The sequence below is a fragment of the Nyctereutes procyonoides genome, unplaced genomic scaffold (assembly GCF_905146905.1).
Source record: "Nyctereutes procyonoides isolate TBG_1078 unplaced genomic scaffold, NYPRO_anot_genome, whole genome shotgun sequence".
In the NCBI taxonomy this organism is placed as follows: Eukaryota; Metazoa; Chordata; class Mammalia; order Carnivora; family Canidae; genus Nyctereutes; species Nyctereutes procyonoides.
The window spans coordinates 20,800,506-20,818,048 of NW_026575040.1; the positions used below are offsets into that span (position 1 = coordinate 20,800,506).

Genomic DNA, 17,543 nt, shown 5'->3' on the forward strand with positions numbered 1-17,543 from the left:
GCATTATTCTTAGAAAATTGAAAAATTTAGAATATCAATAAAAATAGTTAGCATTGCCATAAACTTAAAATGCAAAATAACACAAAATCAGAAATTAATCCTTTTTTTGTCACCTTTTAATAAATCACCAGAGTTCATGTAGGTCCTAGGAGACAGATACGTGATGTAATTTTTACTTGCAAATAACAGGTGCAATAAATAGCAAACTCTATATAATAAAGATTGGTAAATATTTCTAGAATCTATTATTTAATAAAATCAAAACATCCTGTCTAGTTTTTAGGAATATTTGAGGCCCTAGTTTTTGTTATAAATTTAAGGTGGAACTTATGTGTGTATGTATATACACACACATATATACATACACACAAATAATAATCCACACAAGACAGTAATAACATATATATGTGGTTTTTTTAATTTATTTATGATAGTCACAGAGAGAGAGAGAGAGAGAGAGAGAGAGAGAGAGAGAGAGGCAGAGACACAGGCAGAGGGAGAAGCAGGCTCCATGCACTGGGAGCCCGATGTGGGACTCGATCCCGGGTCTCCAGGATCGCGCCCTGGGCCAAAGGCAGGCGCTAAACCGCTGCGCCACCCAGGGATCCCATATATATGTGTTTGTATATATAATATATGGATACATGTATAACTTTTCCTTGTAATTCATAAATGTATATGTTCACATACATATTGTGAGTTTCTATGTGTATGTATATACATATGTCAAATGGAGAGTGAGAATACTGTAATAACTCTTTTCAAATTCCTATTAGAAATGACTCCTTTATACAAGATGGAAGTAAACCTTCCAAATACCTGCTCACATTTCCATTATTTTTTTCATTAATTTGGTTTATATTTTCGGTTATGCCATCAAGAGTTCATTTCTTCACCCTTATACCTATCTACTCGTTCACCCACTTAGCAGTTATTTTTTGAGCACCCATTAACATATAGACAAGATCAAGACTTTGTGAGGTTCTATAATTCAACCAACCATACGCTTCCTTTTTTAATGTCAAAATTAAGTGCATGTGATATTAATGGATTTAGAACAAATATAATCAATAATGTGCCCTGGTTCTTGTGATTTTACTGAAAGGAATTTGAATATCTCTATTTCTCATTGATTCTGTTTTTTCATTTCTTAATTAAATAAATTTTTAAATTTAGAATAATTATAGAGTTAGACAGTATAGAGTTGGAGAGACATTGTAAAGACATAAGAGTCCCTGCAGGTCCTCCAGCCAGATTCCTCTATTATTAACATCTTACATTACTAACATCGGTTCTTTTTTTTCTCATAAAGATATGCCAGTTCCTACTTTATCTTTCCCAAAGAGCTTTTTGTAAGGAATATTTAAAAATAGACAATGTTTGCTATTATGTATCAGGTTTAAACTGTCAGAAACATATTTTTATCTTTGCAGAGTAAAGATAGTAATGGGACTAGTATTGCAAATACTGGAAATGACATGAGGATTTTGCAATGCATATAAAACCAGAAAATTAGTTCAAGACAGTGTGGTGAAGAATCATCACATATGGATGCTCAGCATCTATGAACACCTCCTTCCATTTTGACTATATTTCTCCTTATGTTCCTCATCTCTTCAAGACTGAAGCTAGATAGCTCACATTCCCCGATTCCTTTGTAGTGACGGCCCAGAGATTTGACTTGCATTCAAGCAAGATCTGAACTCAAAATTCAACAAAGTGAAGCAGCAGTTCTATTCTGAGAATTTGCTCTTTTGGCAACAGTGGTGGTGGAGCCTTTAGTATTTTGATGCAGAGTGTCTGCTATTTAGTCTTGAGTAGCAAAAGTATTGATTAATGATGGCAATGTTGTTTGCTCCAAAGAAACCCTGTGATATAATTGGACATTGTTTCTCTACAGCGGATTCAAGGGCAGGCACTCTGACCTCTCCAAAAAGTCTTAAGCAACTAACAGTGTATGAAATAATCTTTTTCTGTACCAACTAATTAGAGTGAACTCTAGTTCATTTGGAACTAAGGATTTTAACAAATGTCGTAACTTTGAAACAACAAAGGAGCTTCAATAGCAGGGCTTATGTGGAACTGACTATGGAGGACATGATGGGGGCAGAAAGCCAAGATTTAATGACCTCAGGCTAGAAAGCCAGTTCATTTCTAAGTGCGATAGCAGAACAGTTGGTCACACTGTTGCTTGCTATACCTTGGAACTCTGAGCACTTGCCAAGCAAAGCTTTATGATGTGAATGACTGGAATAAAATTTAGAATGTTTCCATGTGTTTATTAAGTTTTACTGCTTTCAAAAATGCACTGCAGTGGAGATGCACTCAAACTAAATCCAGACAGTCTGTAAGCAGACATGCAAGGGAGCACAGCTATGCCCAAAGAAGCTCACTCTGCTTGTGTCCTGTGATATAAATTGACTGAGGATATGATTATTTGGAACCCTGCAAGGTTGAGAAAAGCCAGCTGCCTCTGTATACAAAAGTGTAATATACATGTAACAAGCAAGGATTTCTAAGGGCAACTTCAAAAAGGTAATCGTTGTCCCTGGGTTTTTCAAACACTTTCCTTCAGGAAGTCTCTGGGTGACAATGAAGGCATTTCAGCGGCAGAGATGAGATCGGGGTGTGGCATTCATTCACACCTTGGCATGCTTACTATTTTGCAGAAGCTGAGGCAGCAACCATCAGGTCAAACGAAATAAATGAGAACTGAGGATCCAGCAGTAGAGAAAGTTTTCAGGCTTATATGGTTATTCATAAAATTGTCTTAAAGCCCAATTCCTGGAATCTTGGTAAATTTTTCAGGGAACAGTATTGTCAAATGTACCTCAGGCTTGCCACAGCTGTACTTAAAATAAATGCTCCCTCCCCCTACCTAAGAGGTAGGTGGTCGGCAGAGGGAGAGAGAGAGAATCCCAAGATGACTCCAGGCCCAGCATGTGTGCCCGATGCAGGCCTCAATCCTGCAACCTTGAGATTATGATGAGCTGAAATCAAGAGTTGATGCTTAACCAGCTGAGCCACCCCTAAATGTCTTATTCTTAATGCTTCTACTTGTCATCATCATCTTATAAGGAATGCTTCACTAATTTGTAGGTCATTCTCATGCAGGCGTCATGCTAATATTCTCTGTATTGTTCTGATTTTACTATAGGTCCTGCAAAGTGAGTACCTTTTAATTGTTTTTAGAGCCCTCTTTCATTTGCTTTCACTTTCCAGAGTATCTGCTTAGAGTGAGGGCACTGACAAATTGGGCAAGGAAGGTCTCCCCAGACATAGAACCCAGGACCTGGGGGAAAATGGAGAGAAGAAATTCATCTGGAAAGTACAAGGGCCTGCAGATTGATTAGCCAAGTCACTGTGACTCCTGCTGCTAGGATCAGAAAGTCCTGAGTATACCTGTCTAGTTGGAGTCTATATTTACTAATGTACCAACAATGGTCATGTCTTTCCCACTTACCTGATTACTGAATGAGACTTTTAAATTGCTGTTACCCTATCTTCTTCACTCATCATAATAATACATTGGGAATTTTGGAAGATGATGACCTGTCTTTAATTTAGAGGTCCCAAGATCACAAAGAACCAAACCTGGAGCTGATGGAGAGACTATCCAAAAATCATGGACTTCAAACTAAATGCAGTAACTAGATAAAATTTTGGAATGGCCTACCTGGGACCAGAGAGGATGAATTAATTTTACTTAAATTAAATATAGAGATAGGAAGGTTGTATAAAATGTTGAATAGTCAATGAGGTGGAAGGTAGCAGACGCTGTAAATGTATTCCCTCAACAACCTTTCAACCTCTCCTTTTCCTTTTCTACTTTTAGGCAGTATTTCAGCCTTCTGTGTAACTGAACATGACCACTTGACATAATTCTGCTGTTCTGCTGATAAAATATATAAGCCTAAGTCTTCTAGTCTTATCTCTTATGTTTTCCTCTTTTATCTCTCAGCAATAAGGATAGAAGACAGCTTTCACTAAAGACATTAAAACAGGAAAATTAGAACAGAAAAGCTCTGTTCTTTGATGGAATAATTCAGTTACTGTACTAGCTTATACCTGGAATTCTTATACCTGGAATTCTTGTTGAAGAAGTAAACTGCTTTTTATTAATAAAGAATTATGTCTTGGGATCCCTGGGTGGCACAACGGTTTGGCGCCTGCCTTTGGCCCAGGGCGCGATCCTGGAGACCCGGGATCGAATCCCATATCGGGCTCCCGGTGCATGGAGCCTGCTTCTCCCTCTGCCTGTGTCTCTGCCTCTCTCTCTCTGTGACTATCATAAATAAATAAATTAAAAAAAAAAGAATTATGTCTTAATGTGAAAGTGAATGAAATTCTAATAAAACCAAGTAGGAAAATAATAAACTATGAAATTCATTTTGCTTGATTGTATATAAAATAATTTAAAATGTTTAATTTATGAGCTATTACTCTTTTTATACTTCCTGTGTTTTATGTCACAACTATTTAACATGTTTCATAAACCCTGAGTTTTATTAAAAAACAAAGTTTTGCATTTCATGTGGGAAATGATAGGTTCACATAGGAAACAAAATTTGACAGCAAGAGAAATATCCTCATATATAAGAAAAAAATCTGTCATGTACAATAGAAAAAAAATAGTCCCATTAAATCTTCCTCTCCTAGATCATATTCAACTTGGTTAAGTTAGCTAACCAAGACTTCTGGGTTAGTTTACCAGTTTGTGAACCCAGCTTCTTCTTCTTCTTCTTCTTCTTCTTCTTCTTCTTCTTCTTCTTCTTTTTTTTAACAGTAGGGAATAAGATATTTTATTGCATGAACTCTTGATAAATAAAATAAATATTGTTAGAACCATTTGCATTCTAGTTTTCCTGTAGGTAAAAATAATTCCCCTCTTAGAGAGTGGTTCATGTGTCTAATTTTATGTTTTTTTTACTGTTAAAGATAGGTGTTGTTTCCATAGAAATAAGAGAAGAAATAAAATATCTTATTTCTTCCCAAATTAAAGGAGAACATTTGCCTTCCCTAAAGGACTCAGGATTTTTGCATGTGTCTGTGTTTTGTCTTTAATTCATAGGTACTGTAATCTCTATAGAACCAATTACTATTTGGCCAATTTCTTTTTGGCAGCCATCCAAATGACTAATTTCTTTATAATTATTTATTCCAACTTTACAAATGGTCTCAATGCAAATATTTTTGGATTTACAATTTCCTGGAGAAGGTCCAATATCTATCTCCAATGATTAAAGCAAAAAAACAAAACAAGAAAAAAACAAAACAAAAATAAAACCCACGCCTTACCCAAGTTATCAGAGTTCAACCCATTCTGAGAAAAATTGCTTTACATTGAGAGATGCCCATAAATTCATAAAGTTCATAAAGCCAGAATTCGATGGAAAGAAAGAAGACCTTGCCTAAGTAATCATATCTGATGGGAAGTCATTACTAATGTAGCATATTAACAGTTGTTGAAGAATGAAAACTGCACCTATAGTGAGATCTAATGAAGTAAAATATATCTTATGGGGCAACTCTGTCAGGAATTAAAGCCAAAAGGAAGTGATGTTACATTAAAAATCACATCTAAGCACCCAGGTGGAGTCTGCCTTTGGCTCAGGTCGTGATCCTGGGGCCCTGCGATCAAGTCTCGCATTAGGCTCCTTCAGGGAGCTTGCTTCTCCCTCCGTCTATGCCTCTGCCTCTCTCTGTGAATGAATCAATAAAATCTTTACCAAAAAATCATGTCTATTAAAATTATATAAAATTGTAGCCTCACATTTTAAGTGAAATAAATGAGAATTCCAAATTTTAAATAGTATTATACTGGGTTTGGTTAACATTGAGAGATTAAATACACATGAATAAATGCGTGTGTTTGTGTGTGTGTGCACGCATTGAAACAAGCTATAAGGATATATACTGAAATGTAGGTGACAGAATTAGTAAAGATTTGCTATTTTATTCTTCATATTTATGTTACAACCTCAAACGAGTATTTTAAAATATCTAGTAATTGTAAATAATCCCATTTCAACTCAGGCTTCAAAGCAGAATATTGACTAAGAAAATCAGCAGCCAGGAACCGGTAAGAACCATCCTCAGGCAAAGCAGTAGCAGCAGCTTTTTAAACAGTAATTAAATTCTCTAGTTACAGCTTAATTCCTTAAACTCTGACCCATCAAATGGAAATACTGCGAGACACTCAGTGTTCACATTTCCTTTTAGTGATTTATTATGAATTATGTAACCTACTTCCTTTGCCATATTGATGTTTCATTTGTTCCTGAATTAAGATCCCAACCCTATTCACCTTTGAATTCTATTACAGCAGATGAACAAACTCTAAGTTCAAAACCCAGGGACAGTGCACAGCAACTATTCCCACCTGTATTTTTAAGGACAATTTAGTTTTGGGTATCAGGATAAAAAAAAAAAAACGACACAGTCCCCATTATTTCACTATTAAGTTTTCTCGAGGTTTTCCTTTATAGTAATTGGGCCATTATAAATTAATGACAAAGAAGATGGTAAAAACAAGAACAAGGTGTCAATTATATTATTAGTGGCACTTTTGAAAAAGGACAGGAGGTGAAGAGGAATTCAGGCACTGGCATTTAAGGGCTGGCTGAAAGAAGACTTTGTACCGTAACGGATCAGAGAACCAAAAGGCAAAGCAATTCCTTGTAAGACAGACGTGTTTGCCTGCCCTGCCTTCAAGCCCCCCAATTAGATTATGAATACCTCAAAGTCTTATATTTTATCTTTATATCTAGTATTTTCTTCACAGAAAGTAATGTTGCAGAATAATTTTAATAGCCATCTTAAGAATTATTAAATACTATTAAAATTAGCATTAATCAAAATTAATGTTAAAATAATAAAGGTAAAAAAACTTTTATTTATTTATTTATTTATTTATTTATTTATTTATTTTTTGAATTTATTTATTTATGATAGAGAGAGAGAGAGAGAGAGAGAGGCAGAGACACAGGCAGAGGGAGAAGCAGGCTCCATGCACCGGGAGCCCGATATGGGATTCAATCCCGGGTCTCCAGGATTGCGCCCTGGGCCAAAGGCAGGCGCCAAACCGCTGCGCCACCCAGGGATCCCTAAAAAAACCTTTCGACAAATACTTCAGTATCCATTTTACTGTGAAATGAGAGACCACTTCCAAAGACAGAGATTAGGAGATCTATACAGGATCACTTATATGTGGAGTTTACAAAACCAAACTAGTAAAAAGAGAGTAAAATGGTGACTATCAGAAGCTAGAGCTGAGAGAACAGGACAGGTTTTGTTTAAGGGCAAAAACTTGCACTTAGTAGATATATAAGGCCTGCAGAGCTAATGCACAGCATGGTGAATATAGATAACATTATAATAATCATCTAATATGCTGAGAGACTAGATCTTAATTATTTCCACCACAAAAAAGAAATAATTTTGTGATATGATAGAGGCACAATAGTAATATTACAATATATAAAGGTATCAAATTGAGGTTTTGTACACCTTAAACTCATATGGTGTTATATCTCAGATATATTTCAAATAAAAATAGCAGGTAGAAAACTGGAGGATCAAATGGCTCTCTCAAAAATAGGAGAAATGTATAAGGTGTGTAAGAGCATGTATGCAAGATGTGTGTGGTTTCTATTCACCATTTCTTTGGTTGACCATATATTTTTTCAACTCTGACACATTCTTCATTGTGTTCTTAGGACAAGGATTTCTTTTCCCTACTCCTCCACCAAATGAACATTTACCTGTCTTTCAAGACCCAGATAAAATATCACCTCTGAATGAAACTTCCCTGGGAGTTGGTTTTGTTTTTATTGTTTTTCATTTTTCAATCCCTAGTAACTATAGCAAGTAGATATTCAATATTGCTTATTAAAAAAATAAAGGAAATATCACATCATTCTTTTCTCTATGTTCTTACCAATACATATTTCTTATCTTTTTGATTTGCCATTCTGACAGGTACAAGCTATATCTCATTGTGGTTTTGATTTATATTTCCCAGATGATTAGGGATGTTGAGTACCTTTCTTGTGTGTCTGTTGGCCATTTTCAGATCTTCTTTGGAAAATTGTCCATCAAATAGTCTGCTTACTTTTTTTTAACATGTGGGAGTTTTTTGGTGTAGAGGTTTACAAATTTTTTATATTTTGGATATAAGCCCTTATCAGATATATTATGTGCAAATATCTTCTCCCATTCAGTAGGTTGCTTTTGTTGATAGTTTATTTTGCTATGCAAAAGCTTTCTATTTTGTGTTGGCAAGGATATGGAAGAAAAAGGAACCCTGTGTACTGTTGGTGGGAATGTAAACTGGTACATCTACTGTGGAAAACAGTATGTAGGTTCCTCAAAAAATAAGAGATAGAAATACCATATGATACAATAATTCCACTACTGGGTATGTACACAAAGAAAACAAACAGTAATTCAAAAAAAATATATGCACCCCTGTGTTCACTGAAGCATTATTTATAATAGCCAAGATACGGAAACAACCTAAGTATTCACTGATAGATGAATGGAAAAGAAGATATACACGTACACACACACACGCACACAAACACAAACACACTGGAATATTACATATTCCTACAAAAGGATGAGATCATGCCATTTGAGATAACATGTATGGATGTAGAGGGTATTATGCTAAGTGAAATAAATTGGACTGAGGAAAACAAATACCATATCGTTTTACTCATATGTGGAATCTAAAAAACAAATGAATAAACAAACAAGAATCAGATATGTAAATACAGAGATCTGATGGCTGCTAGAGGGAAGGGGTGCAGGAAGACGAGCAAATGAGGAAGAGGAGTGGAAGTTTAAGGCTTCAGTTATGGAATGAAGAAGTCATGGGAATAAAAGGCACAGTACAATACTATTGTAATAGCATTGTATGATGACAGATGGTAGCCACACTTTTGGTGGGCATAGCGTAACATATAGAGTTGTTGAATCACTATGTCGTATCCCTGAAATTAATGTAACATTGCATGTCAACTACACTTAAATAAAAAAAAATAATAAATATTACAGATAAGAGTAATCACACTCTTCTTTTTGTTGCTCATTAAATACTAACAAAAATGCATGTTCCAATTAATGGTATAATTAGGTAACTGAAATTGAACCAGTTGTTTGAAATGAGAAATAGTCTATTTGGTGTGTTTGACATTTATTTGACATTTGAATAAAGACATTATTTTCCCAAGTCAGACTTTAAGTGGTGACATGCATTTTTTTCTTCTTAAACTTAACTTGTCCATGAAATAAAGAAGTTGTATGCCAATGACCTCTAAAGTAAAATTTAAGTATTAAGAGTCAAGATCTGTGATTCATTGAAGTTATGCCATTTTCTTTTCTTTTTAAAAAATGACTTTTTTGTTTGACCGAAAGAAAGCACAAACAGGTTGGGGAGGGGCAGAAGGAGAGGGAGAAGCTGAGCAGGGAGCCAGGTACAGGGCTCAATCCTAGAACCCTGAGATCATGACCTAAGCTGAAGCCAGACACTTAACTGATTGAGCCACTCAGGTGTTCCAAAGCTATACCATTTTCATTTTACTTTCAAGGGTAAGGTGTACCAGGTATGATGGAGTAATAGAACAGGCTTGGAAAATATCTGCCTGATTCAAATTTTATTTGAGCCACACTTACTAGCAGCATGACTTTGGACAAGTTATGCAGTTACATTTAGTCTCTGTATCAAATCTATAAAGTTAGAATTGCAATAATTATCTTTTAAAAATGATTATATGTAACTTTTAGAAGGGTAGTGGGAATTTAGTAGGTTTTTAATTATAGCTAACTAATGTAGCTAGTTTTATCACTCAAACATATAAATATCATTTGCCTTTAACAGTAAAGAACAAGTTACTGCAGATACAGGAAACAGTAAAAATTTTAGTCTAGTTATCAAAACAGGAAATTGATTAATTGATGTATGCTAATGTGATAAAATTTCATTCAACTATTAAAAATACTGTTTTAGGGATCCCTGGGTCACTCAGCGATTTAGTACCTGCCTTTGGCCCAGGGCGCAATCCTGGAGTCCCAGGATCGAGTCCCATGTCAGGCTCCCGGCATGGAGCCTGCTTCTCCCTCCTCCTGTGTCTCTGCCCCTCTCTCTCTCTATGTCTATCATAAATAAATAAATACATAAATAAATAAATAAATAAATAAATAAATAAATAAATAAATCTTTAAAAAATTAAAAAAAATAAAAATACTGTTTTAGGTGAGGTTTTATTTGGGGGCTCTATATTCTGTTGATCTATATGTCTTTATGACACTGTCATACTATTTCATTACTGTAGCTCTGTAATTTGTTTTACACACGTAACAAATTTTTAAGCATATGGTATATACTATTGTTGTCTATAGGTGTAATGTTGTGGAACAGATGTCTAGAATTTATTTCTCTTGCTTAATTGAAACCTTGTGCCTCTTGATTAGTAATTTGCCAAGTCCTCCTCTTCCTAGCTCCTGGAAACTACCATTCTAGGGTGTGATTCTATGAATTTGACTACTTTGGATACCTCATTTAAGTGGAATCAAACAATGTCTTTGTGTAACTGACTTATTTCATTTTGCATAATGTTCTCAAAGTTCATCCATGTTGGTGCATATTGCAAAATTTTCTTCTTTTATAAGTTTGAATGATATTCCATCATGTATATATTACACCTTTGTTCATTGACCTATTGATGGACATTTAGGTTCTTTCCACATCCTGGCTACTACCAAAATGCTACAATGAACATGAGAGTTCTAATAACATCTTTGAGATTCTGATTTCAATTTTTTATTTTAAGGTAAATACCCAGAAGTGGGATTGCTGGATCATATGGTAGTTCTATTCTGAATTTGTTAAGAAAAATCCATACTGTTTTCCATAGTGGCTGCACTATTTTGCATTCCCGCCAGCTGTGTAGAAAGGTTCACTGACAAGGATGCCATGGCTACACAATGGGAAGGATCGATAGGAACTATCGATAGGACTACAGAGAGGGGGTCCCATCCAAAAGGAGCTTGAATCATGGAGGAAGCTCAAATAATGGTGGTGCTGTCCAAGGCAGAGAGAGAAGTAAAAAAAAAAAAAAAAAAATAGTAGGCTTCTCCTGTACTCCTACCTCTGATCTTATCCAAGAGCCTTCTCACAACTAAACCTAGTGAGCAAGAACATCTGGGAAATGTAACCTTTGGAGTTTAATGCCCTGAGATACAGAGTAAACATCAGGGAATAAATGGAAGAGCAAACAGGCCAGCACTATGCCAAACTTAGGTTAGAAAGTACCATAGAGACATATGTAAAACTACATACTTAGCTAGAAGTACTTCTGTGGTTCTCATTCTGATTCCTTTCAGAACTTCTTTGATCTTCTCTGAGAGGCCTAGCATTTGCATCTTGAGAGTTAAAACTCTTATGCTAAAAGCATTTTTTCTAAAGTGTTATCCAACTTTCTTACTTCAGGAAAAGAAGTGATAAACATTTTTATACTAGGTAGCACAATGAATGATTTGTAAAGAAAAATTTGATATAAAAATACTTTGGAAAAAAATAATAGTGCTTTATAAATATGAACCATTTTTATCATCACTAATATTCTATAGTCATTCTTAATAAGTAGAGAGATGATTTACAGACTTTTAAGAAATGATTGAGTACCCCTTTACCAATTTTCACGGCAATGAACACAATTCGTGTTATTATATATTTGTATTCAGTATATTACTTATTAAATGTCATTGTCAGTATTTTAATGCAAACATTATTTACTATTAGTGTTTACTTTTAAAAGATTTGGCACATTATTTTCTCTATATAAGTGTATCTAACTTGAATTGTTACAAACGTGGGATTATACTATACATACCATTTGTCATCTTGACTCTCAAACTTAATATATCATGTACATATAGACATACACACATGATTGCATTCTTTTTAGTGATGTGATATACTGCATTATATGGATGTGTCCTAATTTATTCAGTTTATGCACCCCTATAGATAGTATATGGGCATTTAGGTAGTTTCTCATCTACTGTTATTGCACTACACAGAACACTTTGTATGTATATTTTCATGAACTTGTAAAAAATAGTTTAGTCTGACAAATTATTAAGAGTGCATTTTCTAGGTTGGAAGGTGTATATATTAATCACATACACATCTGCATATAGATACACATAAATCACTCCTGTATTACTAAAATATCCTCCAGAAAGCATGTATGTGTTTACCCTTGTAACTCTTTCTATACTCTCACAAACACTGAGTATTGTCACTTTTAAATCTTTGCTAATCAGATAGGTGAAACCTACCTTTTCATATTATATTGACTTTAGGGAGCATATTTATATTATACATTAAATGAAATGTGTATATACAGTATTTGTGCATTGCATTCCTCCCCTCCATACTAGTCCATCTGAAAAGGAAGAAAAAGACAAAGAAAAAGAACTAATAAAAAGTGTCTTTTTCTACACCCACTTTATCCTCCCCCTCCCTCCTGCATATTGAAGAAATCCCTCAAGAACTTATGACTACTTCTGGACAGAGAAAAAGGATGCAACTAAATAGCCAGAATTTATCTCTGGGAAGATAACAGAATCAGTCACCATAGTTTCTATGGCACCTAACTTGCCTTTCTCTTAGATTCTCTCCCTTACTCTTTGCTAGAAAAGAAGAGTTGCTGTACTCCCAAAAAACTTTAAAGCAATGATGAAAATGTCAGTAACAGGTTGCAGTTACAACTGTCTGATCAGACTTTATCTGAACACTATCCTCGGGCAGTAGTAACAATCATAAAGGTAAATGATATTAGCTAACAGCCCTCTCATTCCAAATATCAGCAATACAGCACAGCTTATGGAAGACTTTTGCAGTGATCACCAAGGGATTGTTAAAAAAGAGAAGAGATTTAGGAAATCTTACATTCCAATTAACTTTTCTACTTAAATCTAAGCTTCAATCAATTATCTGGAATGGAGTAACCAGGTTTAAGAATTCATAAATACTAACATTGATTATACTGCAGTCCTCTCTGGAACCCTTTTGAGCTGGATAATACAGAAAATGTCAAGAGATGAAATCCAAAAAGAAAAATAAAATACCATGCCATTGCACAAACACAACAAAACACCTGACAGCATCCACGATATTTTGGCATCTACACTAGCTAACCTTTATCACTAAAATGAAAACTCAAGTGTCTTGAAACTAAGTGGAATTTATGTAATTACAAAAAGCTAGAAAAAAAATTGAGCCAAGCATCTGTTTTCAAACTTTCCAAAGTTTGAGTAATAAATATAAAACAACTCAATTTGATCAACTGTGCACATAATTTAGATTAGTAGAAAAAGTACAAAACAACCACTATCGACCAGATAAAAAGTTAAGATTGATCATTCAGGTAAAATTTTAATAGAAAATATTATGTTAAATTGAATCATATGAAGTTGCCATTTCTATAGGTCAGCAGAGTTGAATATCAGCAATTTCATATGACTCAACCTACTAATAACCAATTTTATATAACCAAGTTTTGTCTGTGTCCTAGTTTGTACTTGGCAAGTACAAGAGATTCCATTAGAGGAGCACCTGTGTGGCTCAGTCAGTTAAGGGTCCGTCTTCATTTAGCTCAGGTCATGATCCCAGGGTCAGGCTCCTTGCTCAGTGTGGCACCTGCTTCTCTCTCTCCCTCTGCCTCTGCCTCTCCCCCCACTCGTGCTCTCTGTCTCTCTTGCTCTTTTTCTCAAATAAATAAAATCTTAAAAAAAAAAGAATGAAATTCCATTACATTAGAACAACGACAACTAGTGCATTCACAAAAACTTGCCTGATTATTAATCAAGATACTGACAAATGGTATGGGAGGGCAAATTAAATACCAAATAATTTAATAATGAAATTGAGGAAGCCAGAGAGATCTTCAAGATCTACTAAATTTGATTGATTTGACTTGAGTTTTATCCTTAGTACTATGTGGACAAAGTGAAAAACGATGACACAATCTTATCATAATAAAAATGCTCAAGAGGTTACATTTACTGCTTATTTTAGTGCTTTAACCAAATCAAAAATACATTTTGTCCTTTTTGTCCCTTCAGGTCCAATTCTAATCAAAAGAAGCAAAGTTTTTCAGGTAGAGATATAACTGGGAAAAAAAAAAAAACCCACAAGCCTATCATGAAGACTAAAGGCATCTATAGAATTTTCATCAGGCAGGAAAACAGATACTACAGATGCTAATAAAAAATAAATGTTTGAGTTCACCAAATGATGCTCCAGTAGCATACACAGAAAAGAAAGATCTGTTGTTGGAATTTCTTGGGGAAAAAAATGTCATTGAAGGAATAGAAAGAAGGGAGAAACCGGGCTAAACAATAGTGGAAATGAAAAATAAAGTTTATAAAAGACATTTTCACTGGTAGAAATTAACTTTAGAAATTTTAAAAAATAATTATTAAATATAGTTATAGGCTAACTTTTTACCGAACATTATTTTAGGAGGTTCTCTCCCTCAAAAAGCTCAAAACTTAGTACAACACTAATGTACATAAAAGACATGAAAATCATTATGGAATAAAACAAAAGATACTTAAAGTGTTGTGTAACTACTGGGGCAAAAAAACATCAGTGAAGGTAGATGTCACATTCTTTTGAGTAATGCCTTATTATATACAAATCAATAGGCTATGAAATATTTACAACAGTATTACGTACTAATGAGCCCCTCCAGCAGCCTCTAGTGAAAGAGTAACGTACTTAAAGAATGTGGCAGAGGCTAGGGTTTATACCAAACCTATAACTTTAGGAAAGTCTGAGACTCATTTTTTTGGCTGCAAATGTGAAGTTAGAAATGTCTATGACATTGAGTTTCTTTAGAATGTTAATGCTATTAAATGTGTAGAACATTGTAAACGATATACTGACAGGACACAAGGGGTGGTAATGATGGAGGTCATGGACAACACCACTGTTGTGGCTGTCATCACTACCATCGTCATCTTATAAAAGCAATTCTGTATCACGAATTTATAAGTGTAAATGCATAATTAATGTAGTACCGTTAATAGAGTGAGGAAATCAACTTTTTTCAACGACGTTTTACTTAGTTTATTGAGGTATAACTGGCATATAAATAACTGAATATATTTAAAATGTGTAATTTACCAGGTCTGAGCACACATATTCATCCATGTAAGCACCACCACAATCAATATAATTAATATATCAATCACCTCCCAAAGTTTACTTGGACTTCTTGCAATCACTTCCTCTTATCCTTTCCCTTTCTCATTCCCCAGGCAACCACTGATCTGATATCTTGCATTATTAGTTTACTGTTAGTTTATTTTCTTTTTCTATGATTTTATATAAATGGACATAAACTATATACTTTAATTCCTTCACTTAGCTTAAGATTTACTCATGTTGTACATACCAATATTTCATTTCTTTCTACTACTGAGTAGTACTATCCATATGCCAGAACTTGCCTACCTATTTACATACTGATGAACATTTGGGTGCTCAGTCTTTATCTATTGCAAAGCAATCTGCTATATATCTTCATATAGGCACATATTTTCTTTTTAAGAGACCAGCAGTTTTCTGAAGTGGTTTTACCAGCTTATATTCTTAACCTGCCATAGTGTTCCTTGCCAATACCTGGCAATAAAAGCATAAAAGTCTAAAGGGGACAACCAGAAGTTTTAATACTATGTGTGAAGTATAATATCACTGATAAGTTGACTGTGATAATTTTAAGATATATACGATACTATCCTAAAGCAACTACTGAAATAACAAAATGAGATATAATTCAAAGTAAATCATTATAATGATTGGTACAAGAAAAAAATGCAGAGAAGAAAAAAGAGACAAATAACTTATTCTACTAATTATGGAATGGTGTTTCATTGTAGTTTTGCCTTCCTAAATGATTAATGACACTGAATATGCTTTCATATGTTATTTTGCCATCAATGCAAATGTTTTGTGTGCACCTCAAATTAATTAATGGGAGCCCTGTTGTTCTTGGTGAAGTGTTCTAAGTAGCACACCTATAAGTAATAGACCTACTTGTGTCTTCTTATTTCTTGTAGGCTGGATATTGTTGGATCTTGTGTTTTTGTTCAATATGATCATCTCTGCCTTTTAAACCTGGTATTAGACTTTCTACACTGAATGTGATTATTGATGTGTTTAGGTTTTAATCTATCATCTTGCTATTATTTAATTTCCCTGTTTGTTTTTTTAAACCTCCTTTGTCTTTTTTTCTGTTTTGGATTTATTGAGTATTTTTTTAATAATTAAAATTAATCTATTTTTTTACTATGATATTTTTGTTGTTTTTAGTGATTAGTGTTTATAGTACACATCTTTTTTATAGTACACAGCTTTAAACTGTCATAATCTACAAACAATATCATTTCCTTTGTGCACAGTATAAGAACCTTACAACAGTATATTTCCAGGACTGTCCTCCAGACCTTTCTGCAATTGTTACTATTTTTTAGTTATTACATAAGGACTAGTTGTTATTGTGTTTAAAATATTGAATAATCTTTTAAATAAATCAAAATAGTTTATTTTATTAATGTAGATAGTAATATCGCCAATGTTCTTCATTTCTTTTTATTCATTTATATAAATCTACATTTTCCTCTGGTATCACTTTTCTTCTGTTTAAGAGACTTTCACTGACATTTCTTATACTGCAGGTCAGAAGGAAAGGAATTCTTTCAACTTATGTATTAAAAAGCCTCTTTTTGCCTTAAAAATTAATTTGTTAAAAATTATTTTGTTGCCTTAAATTTTGAAAGTATTTCCCCTAAGTATAGAATTCCAGTCTGACAGTTTTTGTTTCAACAATTTAAAGAAGTTGTCCAACTATATTATTGCTAATATCATTTCTTATGAGAAGTCTGCAGCCATCTTGTTTTACTCTGTATATATTGTTCCTTTTTCTCTCAAAGCTTTCACAACCTTCTCTTCTTCCTTGGTTTTGAGCATGATGATGATGTACCTTGGTGTCATTTTTTCCACTTTCTTATGCTTGAAGTTAAAGCTTCTTGAATCTGTGGGTTTCTAATTTTGATAAAACTTGCAAAAAAAAGGGGCTATTATCTGCTCAAATATTTTATATTTTTTTCTGTACTCATCATTTTTCTCCTTTATAAGACTTCAATTACATGCTTGAAGTGGTCTCTATTCCTTTTTTAAAAATTATCTACATTTCATATTTTTCTAATATTATATCTTTATCTTTTCTTCTGCAATATCTAATCTGCTGTCATTCCTAACTAGTGTACTTTTTGTTTTACATATTGTATGTTTCATTTCTAGAAGTTGAAGGTCAGTTGTTTCTTTTCAATAGCTTCTTGCCTCCATTTAACCTTTTTCTCAAGTGGGGTTGTTTTGTACTGACTTTGCCATGGTTCTTTGGGTGGTTGGTTTGAACAAGTGGCACTAGTGGGTGAATTTGTGTGGAAAGAGCCTTTACTGTGCC

General features: G+C 34.0%; 1 protein-coding gene and 1 non-coding gene across 3 annotated transcripts in view; both read right to left on the bottom strand.

Annotated features, from left to right (window-relative positions):
- The window catches only part of UNC13C (unc-13 homolog C), a 546,797-nt gene that overhangs the window by 297,287 nt on the left and 231,967 nt on the right, over positions 1–17,543 (bottom strand). The gene's annotated exons all lie outside the window — the stretch shown is intronic.
- Positions 3,070–3,175, bottom strand: LOC129506505 (U6 spliceosomal RNA). The gene has a single exon (XR_008663827.1). It is a non-coding gene; the product is annotated as a U6 spliceosomal RNA (small nuclear RNA).